We start from the raw sequence: 11,044 nt of genomic DNA, 5'->3' as shown, positions 1-11,044 counted from the left end.
TGACCTCATCTAACCTTAACTATTTCTCCGTAGAGACCTATCTCCGCATAGCAATAATGTAAGGATTAGGTAATTCAATCTCCCACACGTGGTCCTTGAGATGTAGATTCAGATTATAGTCCTAGAGGATGTGAAGGCCCATGATTAATAAAAAATGAAAGCCGGTCTCATTCTCTCACACAGCTCTGAGATGGTCCTGTAAATTTCACTGCTATACTCACAGGGTATAAAAATCAAATTCTGTGTTTTTTTTAAATATACATAAGCTTTACTGATATAATTCGCAGACATAAAATTCAGCTTTTTGTTTGTTTGTTTTGTTTTACAGACAGGCTTTCTTAGTGTAGTCCTGGCTGTCCTTTCGAACAGGCTGGCCTTGAACTCACAGAGGTCCGCCTGTCTCTGCCTTCCAAGTACTGGGATTAAAGGTGTGTGCCACCACTGCCAGTTTAAAACCTTTAACCCAGAGAGTTCAGTGGTTTAAGATACCCAGATACTCATGTGATTGTATGGCCATCAACACTATGTATTTCAAGACATCCTCATCAGTTCAAGAAGCCCTGCAGCATTAGGAGTCCCTCCCCAGAGTCTGCTCTCTGGAACAGCTGGCAAGGTGGCTCAGCAGCTGAGGACTCCTGCTGCCAAACCTGAAGACCCGAGTTCAGTCCCAGAGAGCCAAATAGTGAAAACACAGCATTAGTGATAGCTCACTAGCTGAAAAAAAGTTCCTTAATTTTATGCGTTGGTTTGTTTTATGTGTGCGTGACTGTGTGTGTGTATCCGCGCATATGTGTATAATTTGTAGGAGTCGGTTATCTCCTCCCAGTATGTGAGACTCAGGGACTGAACCCGGGTCATCAGGCTTGGTGACAGGTGCCTTTACCTGCTGAGACATCTTGCCAGACTGGACTCTTGCTAATTTTGAGATGCCTCCACAGAGACTGTAGGCTGCAAGTTGATTGGTTAATACTTACCTTCTACCCATGTACATTGCTAACCCTAGTAATTTATCTGTAGATGTCCTGAGTGTTCACACAATGGAAAAATAGTCACACAATGGGCTTGTTGGTGTATTCCAATAATCTCAGCCTCTGATGAGGACAAGGCAGAGAGAGAGGGATGTTGAGCTCAGGAATGGGCTAGGCTGCAGAGTGAGTTCTGTACCAGCCTGGGCAACTTAGTGAGACCCAGTCTTTAAAAAAATAGAAGCAGAGAAGGGGATATGGCTCAGTGCTTCAGCACTTGCCTAGTTATCACATAGCCTCCGCTCAGTCCCGTGAGCAAAATTTTAGTTAGGTAGTCTTATTCAGTGAACATTTGCACAGCTGTATATGCAGTCTATCTGCCCCCCACCCCACTCCGCACACACTCAACTAATTTACAATGCTGCCGAGTCCATCTCCAAAATACACTAGAACCCACTCTTTTCTCTGCCCTTCCCTTCTGGCCAAAACCACCACCATCGCTCCTCCTGAAAACTGAACAGCATCCTGCTAGCTGGCCACTTCGCTCCTACCTCTGCTTCCGCAGTCCATTTGCCCCAGAGCAGAGGAAGTGATGATCTTACACCATAAGTTCAGTCACATCTATCTCCTGCTTATGTTCTTCACTTAGGAAAACAAATCCGAAGACTTTGCTAAGAGCCCCAAGGCCTTGCATTTTCTGATTCTACGTCCCGCAGTCCATTCTACCACTTAAGGGCTCTTCAGCTGCACTGTTCTCAAAATAAACTTACTTCAGTTTGATGTGCAGAGGATCTGTCCTGCCTCGGGATTTCGCACTTGCTGGCTTTTCTTTTTAGACTAATAAGAACAATGCTGCAGAAATAGCTGATCCTTATTTGCTTATGCGGTGTACTGGGGACACATTCATACTTTACAACACGAATGCATGCACTTCTCACAGAAGTTATGGGACAGGTCACATGCGCTCCACATTTCATGGATAAGGGAGCTAAGGAGCAGACAGGCTAAACAAGTAGCCCCAAAATCCCACACCTTACAGCGGTGAGTCCATAGTCAGCTTCACCAAATTCTTATTCAGCAGCATCTTATCTTGTTCTGGGTCCTAGCTCATCAGCCCTTTGGAGAGGTCTTTCCCAACGAATGGATTTGTATGAGTTGGGGAGTGGGGAGGGACAGAATCCCTCTATTGGTCACCCTCTGAGCTCTTAGTGTCCTTCATCCATGCCGTGACCTCCAGTTATTATTTATTTACTTATTTTTTCCGAAGCTGAAGTCCGAACCCAGGGCCTTGTGCTTGCTAGGCAAGTGCTCTACCACTGAGCTAAATTCCCAACCCTCTGGTTATTATTTTTACATCTCTCTTCCCTACCTCCTGTTCTGGGATACAAGCCCTGTGAGGACAGGCACTTGGCAGAAATGCCAACATTCTGAGCACACTACGGAGTACACTGATGAAGGGGAAGACGCTCACCAACTGGTGCCCTGTTGTGTCTCTAATACCACTCAACATATGCTTCTTGGATATTTGAGACTTCTTTTCTCAGCGGATTCTCACGTCCACAAAAATGAATCTCTTATAATTTTAGACAAAATTGAAGAAATGAGAGGACTTGCGTCTCCATGAACTTGACTGGCTTTGCTACAGTGCTCCCAGCTATGCTTGACTTACTGTAAAGGGCAGACATCAGACTGGCAGGAAGGGATGTGGTGAGCTGCGAGCTGGAGATAAGCTAATACAGTTCTCTTTGAAAGGAGTTATGGTTGAGGTCTCCTCCATTCCCCTCGGTGGCTTTAATAGCAATCTTTTTTTTTCAATTGGAGATCTACATAGAAAATAAATACTTGGCATTTTCATATTGATTGAATAACTTAATGTGTCCTGATGTTCTGCCAGCTTTCTTATCAAAAGAGGCAGAGACCAGTTGACTAATTGAACTAAAGGAAACTTACTGAAAACATATCAGACTCCCAGGCCCTGCAGGACACTGGCAGGGGACAGGGAGGTGTGCCAGTCAACAGGAAGCAAGGAGCATGCTCACAGTCACCCCTTCATTCCTGGATTGTGTCGTGAGGTCCCAGTCTCCTGTCACCACTGTCTCCTGCCCCTATGTCACGCATACAATGAAAAGTTGAAGGGGACCCATTTGATTAACCTGGCCCGTGTGCTTTACTTCCAAGTCTTCGCTCCCACATCAGAGTTACACACAGTGAACTCCTCTCAAGATCACAGTTCAAGTGAATGCCTCACGGCCAGATCCAAATGTTGGGAAAAGGAGAAGTACATGCTTGCACTTTTGCTGATTCACAAATTGTGTTCACGACAACGATTTTACCCCATACACAGGGAGCAGGACATTACCATGTACTTTTATTTTAGCTTGGGCATTAGACAAGAAATACAAGACAAGTGTATCTTGTCATTGAAGGTAAAATACACAATGGACATTTATGAATGAGTTACGTGTGAAATCACGTGGTCGGGACTAAACCCAAGAGAGCATCACACATTCTTTGCTGATGCAGAGATGAAGCTTCAAAGCATGAAGTCGTGACCCTATCACATTTTCCACGAACCACTGGCCTCTGTAACTGGTTTTCATGGTTGTAAGTTTAACTCTGAATGTGTTGATTTTGTCTTATTAATTTTGTGCTGCTATAACAAAATGTCAGACACTAGATTAACTTATAAAGAGTTCTATTTGCCTCCATCCTCGTAGCTAAAGGTCTAAATAGCACAGCTCTAGTGTCCTCGACAAGAACCCTGGCTATGGGACAACACGGAAGGGAAGTGAAAGGGACACGCTGCCTAAACAGAGGAACTGACCCACTCCCAGGAGACCTAACCTACACCCCATGAGACAGCATTAATTTTTGTGTGAGGTGTAGTTCTCTAGGATATAATTACTTTTCTCCTAATTCGTGAGAGACCAAGCCTGCAGCACCTGCACTCTTGTGGGGGTGAGGGGGCAGGCTTCATTTAACCACAGAGGGATCAGTTCAGTGTATTCAAACGTGAGCTGGTCTTCTCCAGGCCTGTGGCTCTTTTCTCTCTCCCCAGTTTGGGTAAACGCAGCATGTTGTACCGGCTGTATGGCTGTATTGTATTTTGCCATCTGCATGCAGTCCCCTCTCAATTCTTCTTTTCTTTTGCCGTTCAAAAATGTGTCTTTCACTCTGTTTCCCTTTATCAAAGTCTTGGTTCAAATCCATGGCATACATGCTACTCACTGATTTTTCTACTTTTGCTTGTTTTTATTGGTTTCAGGGGCCAGTTTTAGGCTGCTGGTGATAATTCTAGCCATGGATCTCATCATTTCTTGCCGTCTTACTTCCCTGGACCACCAGGATTCTGAATATATTCTTTTTTCCCAACTAATCCAGATGTGTATATGTGTGCTTGCTTGGAATTCAACAGAGGACTTTACACACATCAGGAAAGTAATATACCACTGAACTACACTGGCAGCCCCAACATCTTAAATATAAATCTAAACTGGTTAATTTTTCTAGTTCATTGTTTGTTGAACTCTCCTTCTAGTCTGTTTCATGGAATTTCCCCAGTGTGTTTGAGCATGTGTACACACACACACACACACACACACACACACACACACACACACACAATCTTATCCACAGTTGTGTTTTCTCCACTTAGCACATTCTTGGTAAAGACAATGAAACATGTTTGTTTAAACAAATGAAGCAGATGACATTGAGTAGCTCACACGGATGAAGAAGAGACTGTCCTCCAGATGGCAAGTCAAGGGAATACGTACCTTCGATGCTCCTTTTTACTCACACTGTTTGGCTTTTCTCCAAGACAGAAAGATCAGGAAAGCCACCCTGGTCACAGCACAAATACTAGATCCTCCTTTTTTCTGTCTTGCCACAATGCTTGCTATTTACTGCATTGATCTGGGGGTCAAACTCTGCTTGTTCCCATTGCTAAATCAAGACATGTCTTAAAGATCACACATCACATAGATTTGGGGTTCATTCAGCTGTAAATCTCAATGCTCCTCTTTACACAGTTCATCCTTGCTGTCTTCTCTCTGCTATGCTAGTGACTGCACCCAGATCTGCTTTTTGACCTTGGCACCACCTCTTGTTATTGACCCTCAAGTCCTGCAGCACTTTGTGACCTAGAGTCAAGGAAAGATATTAGGCACTGCTCAAATGAAGATTTTCCAAATTGAAAAAAACTCTGAAGAGGTGGACCTCTGAGTTGTCAAGTCCAGTCTTGTCTACATAGCAAGCCCCAGGCCAGCCAGAGCAACACAGTGAGACTCTCTTTCAAAAAAAACAAAATGAAGAGAGAGAGAAGAGAGAGAGAGAGAGAGAGAGAGAGAGAGAGAGAGAGAGAGGAGAGAGAGAGAGAGAGAGAGAAGAGGGGAGCTGAGAGGAGAGGAGAGGAGAGGAGAGGAGAGGAGAGGAGAGAAGGGGAAGGAAGTGGAGGGAAGGGGAGAGGAGAGGAAACACAGCGATGCTAGCTGAAATAGCTCTCTGTTTTAAATAACTTCTGTAGCCTTGTGTTCACAGACCACATGTGCACACGCACAGAGATATTCTCCACCACTTTCCTCCTCTTATAACCCCCTTTTCTCATCACCAATCACTTTGCTAATCTCTAGAACGAAGGTTTTCTAAGAACAATCTCTTCTGTGTTTTTCGCACCACTCACAATCTGAGAAAAAGAAACGGTTCCATTAAAGACAACTGGAGTAAGATCAATCTATCCATAGAAACACACACATGGGTGCAGCAGTGACAAGAGAAACCATAACATCTGGAAGGTAACATCTAATGTCCACAAAATCTTACCCATGGCTCTCCACGACCTTCTCTATCCTATGCCTTCCAACTTTTCTCATTTTCTTGTTACATGTTCGGTATCTCATCAATAGATTTCACAAAGGATGCTCAATAGGAAATTTGAGTAGTCATTATCAGAATAGTTAAAAAAATTTGAGACAGGGCTTCAGTGTCTAGCTTGGAGTGACCTCTAACTCCAGAGAGCCCCACAGTGCTGGGCTTAAAGGCCTGTGCCATCCCATTAAGCCAGAAGATGTCATTTTGTAGATTGGTAGACAACAAGAGATACATAGCAATCAGCTTATTCCGGTATACAAAACACGGAGAAAGGTTGATTTATATTGTGGGGAACTCTGACAGAATGATTTGATGTTAAATATAGCACCTTCTACAAACACCACATACCATCCCAAATGACAGTTTAAACCGATGCTTCTAGGTAATGCAAAATCATATACTGTTAGATGTGGAAAGCCTTTCAGCCTTTCTTGGTCCACCATGCCCTCCTCTGTACTGTGAGTTCTTCCTCTTTTGGGCTGAGGTCATTTAAACATGCATTTCCTAATCATGTAAGAAGTGGGATAGTTTCTGACTGATGGCAAGGAAGGAAACTAAGGTCAAAAGTCTATATTGCGTTATCTCCATATTACTAACTAAATACATGTTTAAATACCATAGCTTTATTTAGCATGTGTTCAGAGGGCTTGTAGAGAAATGGTCCAGCTCCTATAGTGAAGAGCCGTGCAGCACAAACGTCAGTCACAATGCTCTCTCCTAGTGTGTTAGAACACACCTTCGGGTGGGGTTATGTTACTGCCAACGGATTTCGTTGTGGTTTATTCTAACCCTTGCTGTCACTTTGAACTATCAAGGTTGTTTGATCCAGCATTAGAAGATTGCATTTTGAGAGAAGCAAGCCAACACCCACTACAGCTGTCGGACCAGCAATGTGCGTCACACCACAGACAGCCTGCCCAGCCGCTGCTTTCCGGTTCCTGTTATTGTCTAAAAATGCCAAAGTTTGGAATTGAAAATTACTCATAAAAGCCCTTGACTCTGATTCTGTGATCAGATGTAAAAATGCTCACAAGCACATGCTAGAGTTGAAATCAAACTGAAAAGCCTGGTATACAGTGTTTGTTAGTTTCCCCAAAAAGGAAATTTAAACGTGTCTGACAAAGCAGAGGTTGCATGCTCTCCCTTCACTGAGCTTTTATCAGCGTTCCAGTCCTCCAGCTTTAGATTACAGCATGTTCCAGTTTCCTCTGCCTGGAACACTTCTTCGTGGCAAGCCACCCGGCCACCTCCGTGTCCTCATTTCAGTCACTTGATCCAATACGGACAATCTGACCCTGCGTCCCATTCAAGAGACTGCTTAGTCAACGCTTGCCTGCCTCCCCGCATCAGTAGCCACTTCCAGGCCATCTGTGTGTCTTGAAGTCTACTACACCAACAGTCCCCTAGCTGCTAGCACACAGATCTCTGCCCGCTTTCAGCTTCCTGATGTAAATTTTATTTGTGGTCTGAACTTTTCTCAGGTTCCCATTTTGGGCCCCCTTGTGTCCACTCTTTACTCCCACATGACAATCATTTTCTTTGATAGCTGTTTTTTTTTTTAACACATAAAAACACAAAATATTGAATGCCCAGTGTTACACTATGAAGAACAGAGTGGACTAGCGAGTAGAGGATTAGCTGCCGTCTCCTCATCCTGTGCATGTATGTCCATATGCATACATATGCATGCATACACATATGCATAGTATGTTATTTAAGTACTGGCAGACTTCACAGGTTTCTATTATGTGTAATCCCAAATGACAAATTAAGTTTTACAGATACTCTAACATCACACGTAGGTTAGATTTGCAACGTTATGCTTTCCTGCTCTACCTTCGCCTCTATATTCCTTAGAGTTCCTGCGTTTTAGACTTACGTCATTTAAACATGCAATTACATCCATATTTTGTTACAAAAAAATAGTTGACCAGGAATGGACAGTTGGTTCAGCTTGTCAGGGCACTTGTTCTTGCAGAGAACCTGGGTGCACTTTCTGTAACTCTACTTCCAGGGGATCTGATGCTCTTTTCTGACTTCCTCGGGCACCCTGTGGTGCCCATACATACATGCAGACAAAAGATTCATATTCATAAAATCAAATAAATTTAAAAAATTGAATTATATGTTGCATAACTTGCGTTTTTCTTTACGGCAGATCATGGGTATCTTTCCTGGTCAATGGACTAGCTACCTAGTCCTTAAAAAGACTCCATAGTAGGAAGAGGGGCTTACAAGATACCACCCCCACACGAGGATCTACAGTCAATAATTGATGAATGGAGGTGGGGAGAGGCATTTTCTTCAGTGGTGTAGCCACTGGTAAGGTGCCCAGCTCCTATAAATAGCCCCTTGCTCATGTAGATGGCAATTCAGCCATCCCAGCCTTTCTGTTCTCACTATGTAGATAATCACTTTTATTATAGAGTTCCCTGGCAGCTGAGACAGCTCTGGAAAGCTGAGCTATAACCTGGCCTGGCTCTTGATCTTGGCCTTTGGTCATCAGAGACTTAGAACTCCTCCTGCAATGCTGGCATAAGCATTCTTCCCAAGTTCAAGGTGGGCAAGGTAGACAAGTTGGCCGTGTTCGTAGTTGACACCCTTTGGGATCCTGAACTTTAAGAGGGCCCTGTGGCCCTGGCATTGTACCTATAGCCTGGGCTTGTTTGTGTCTTCTTCAAGACATTTTTTATGTTTCTTGGCAAAAGTATGTGTGATAGTTAGCACTGATGGTCAATTTGACAGCATTTGGTTTATCGAAGAGTCCAGGCACACCTGCGTGGGATTATTCAGGCTAGGTTAGCCGCTGGCCATGCCCGTGAGAGACTGCTTGTGTAGGTTAATTTAGGGTGGGATGACACACCTTAAATGTGAATGGTGCTGTTCTGGGACTTGGGTGCCTGAATGCACGCAAAGGAGAACTTTAACACCGCAGACATTCATCACTCCTTTCTTCATATATGCAGTGTAAGCAGCTGATTCAAGATCTTTGACTTCCCTGCCACAATGGAACGCACTCTCTAGCTGTTAATCAAAGTAAACCCTTCCTCTAAATGGCTTTTGTCAGCGCGTTATTTTATAACATCATGGGAAATATGATGAAGACAGCATGTCCCCAGCAGCTTAGGGTCCACCTTGTGAGGACATTTAGAGCTTAGTGATAATCATCTTCATGCTTTCTTCCAGACATTTTTGCAGATGGTATGGTTCCTTGACTTGTCTATTCTCTACTGAACTTCATGGCTCCCGAAGCCTCTGTTATCATTGTCTTTCAATGTTTGACCCATTGCGGTAATCTTAGCATTCTCTCTTTCTTGCATTCATACATTCACCGAGCTTTTATCCACATGTTTCACATCTGTCCTCCTCCTGTGAACAAACCAGCCAGTGACCATGCAGCTAGCTGAAAACTCTCACAGACTTTCATGCACACAAGAAAATTCATTCTTGATTCAAAGCACTGGACTTTTAAAATTTTTATCTTAAGCCCGGCATGGTGGTGAATGCCTTTAATCCCAGCACTCAGGAGACAGACACAGGGGTATCTCTGTGAGTTCAAAGCCAGCTTGGTCTACAAAGTGACAGGGCTGTTAAACAAAAAAAGTGTCTCAAAAAATGTTAACTTTTATTCATTTATTTTATCTATCTGCCATCTATCTATCTATCTATCTGTCTGTCTGTCTGTCTGTCTGTCTGTCTGTCTACTCTCTGTCTGTTTTCTGTCTGTCTGTCTGTCTGTCTCTATCTATCTATCTATCTATCTATCTATCTATCTATCTATCTATCTATCTATCATCTATCTATCAATCTATCTATCATCTATCTATCTATCTATCTATCTATCTATCTATCTATCTATCTATCGAAAAGGGTTCATAGTATCCCTGGTTGGCTTCTAGACTTGTTATGTAACCCCAAAAGACCTTGAACTTCTAAACCTCCTGCCTCTACTCCTGAATGCTCAGATTACCAGAATGTACCATGACAGAAGCAACTAGAAAACCACTGGGTTTTCCATCCTATAATATTTTTTCCTGATTTTATACCCCTTTACAGTCATTCATCCTCAGGGTCCTCCTAATGAGTGTGATCATCTTCCTTTTTCACTGAAAACTTTGCAGCTTTCTATTGTTTTGCAGAGGAAAAATGCATCATGTAATCTGGTAGTCAAGACTCTACACTTTTAACACTCAGTTCTATTTGCTTACTTCCTCTGCAACTTCCTGTTTTCTTCCTCTTCTAGGCCTCTTTTCTGTGAAGTCTTTCAGGATCCTTCTAGAATTAATTGGCATTTTATTTGTTAAATAAATCTTACAGAACTAGAGTTTGTGTTACGATGAATTATGTATGCACTTAGCTCCATTATTAGATTAAGAAAAGAATAAGATTTAGAAAGCAATATTTTTTATTTTAATTCACAAAGTGAATATTAATGAACAAAATGATGGGCTTTAAATCTGAAGCTTATTTTTTAAAATTCCATTTTAAGGCGGTTGTAGTCTTTCATTATCCGATTCTCTGATATTTCTGCCTATAAGGTTATAGAATCATTCACCATGGAATTAAGATTGTTTTACTTATAAATCATATGGGCATTTTATATAATAATGTGATCCTATGTTTTACTGATTCTTTTAGAAATGATTTCATTGCCTAGAGTCATGGAGAAAATAGCTGGGAACAAGTCTTCATCAGTGAAGCGTAGTTATTGCCTGTTGGTATCTGTAATTCAATGCAGTATTATAATAAAGAATTTGTGTTTCACTTGCTGAACGAATTAATACTGCTTACTCTTTTGATTAAAAGATCAAAGATGTCTGCAATCATGTCTTCACACATTTCACACGTAATCTGTTCATCCCAGCGTAGGTGATAACGAAGCTATCACTTATGTAAATGTTTAGAAGCTGGCGGTAATGAGACTTGGGTTAGTTCTTCCGGAGGAACGAGGAGGATGAATGTGCCTTCCTCTCCCACACCTGCAGAGGAGGATAGTTCTCTCCCTGCACCCCAAGTTAAAAGCCCTTTACCGATGCAAAAGTAATTCTGTGTTGCTTTTAATCTTTAATTGATGTGTGTGCCTGGAAGCCAAGTGACTCGTGGGAGTCGTCAGGAGTCTCGAAATGGAGACCTAGACCGCCACAGATGAAGTAGGCAGCAGGGATGAGTTTTCCATTGCTATCTTTAAGTTATCTTGGACATGTGGATAT

Source organism: Arvicola amphibius, chromosome 14 (assembly GCF_903992535.2).
Source record: "Arvicola amphibius chromosome 14, mArvAmp1.2, whole genome shotgun sequence".
Lineage (NCBI taxonomy): Eukaryota > Metazoa > Chordata > Mammalia > Rodentia > Cricetidae > Arvicola > Arvicola amphibius.
Note: the sequence above shows the minus strand (reverse complement) of the source record.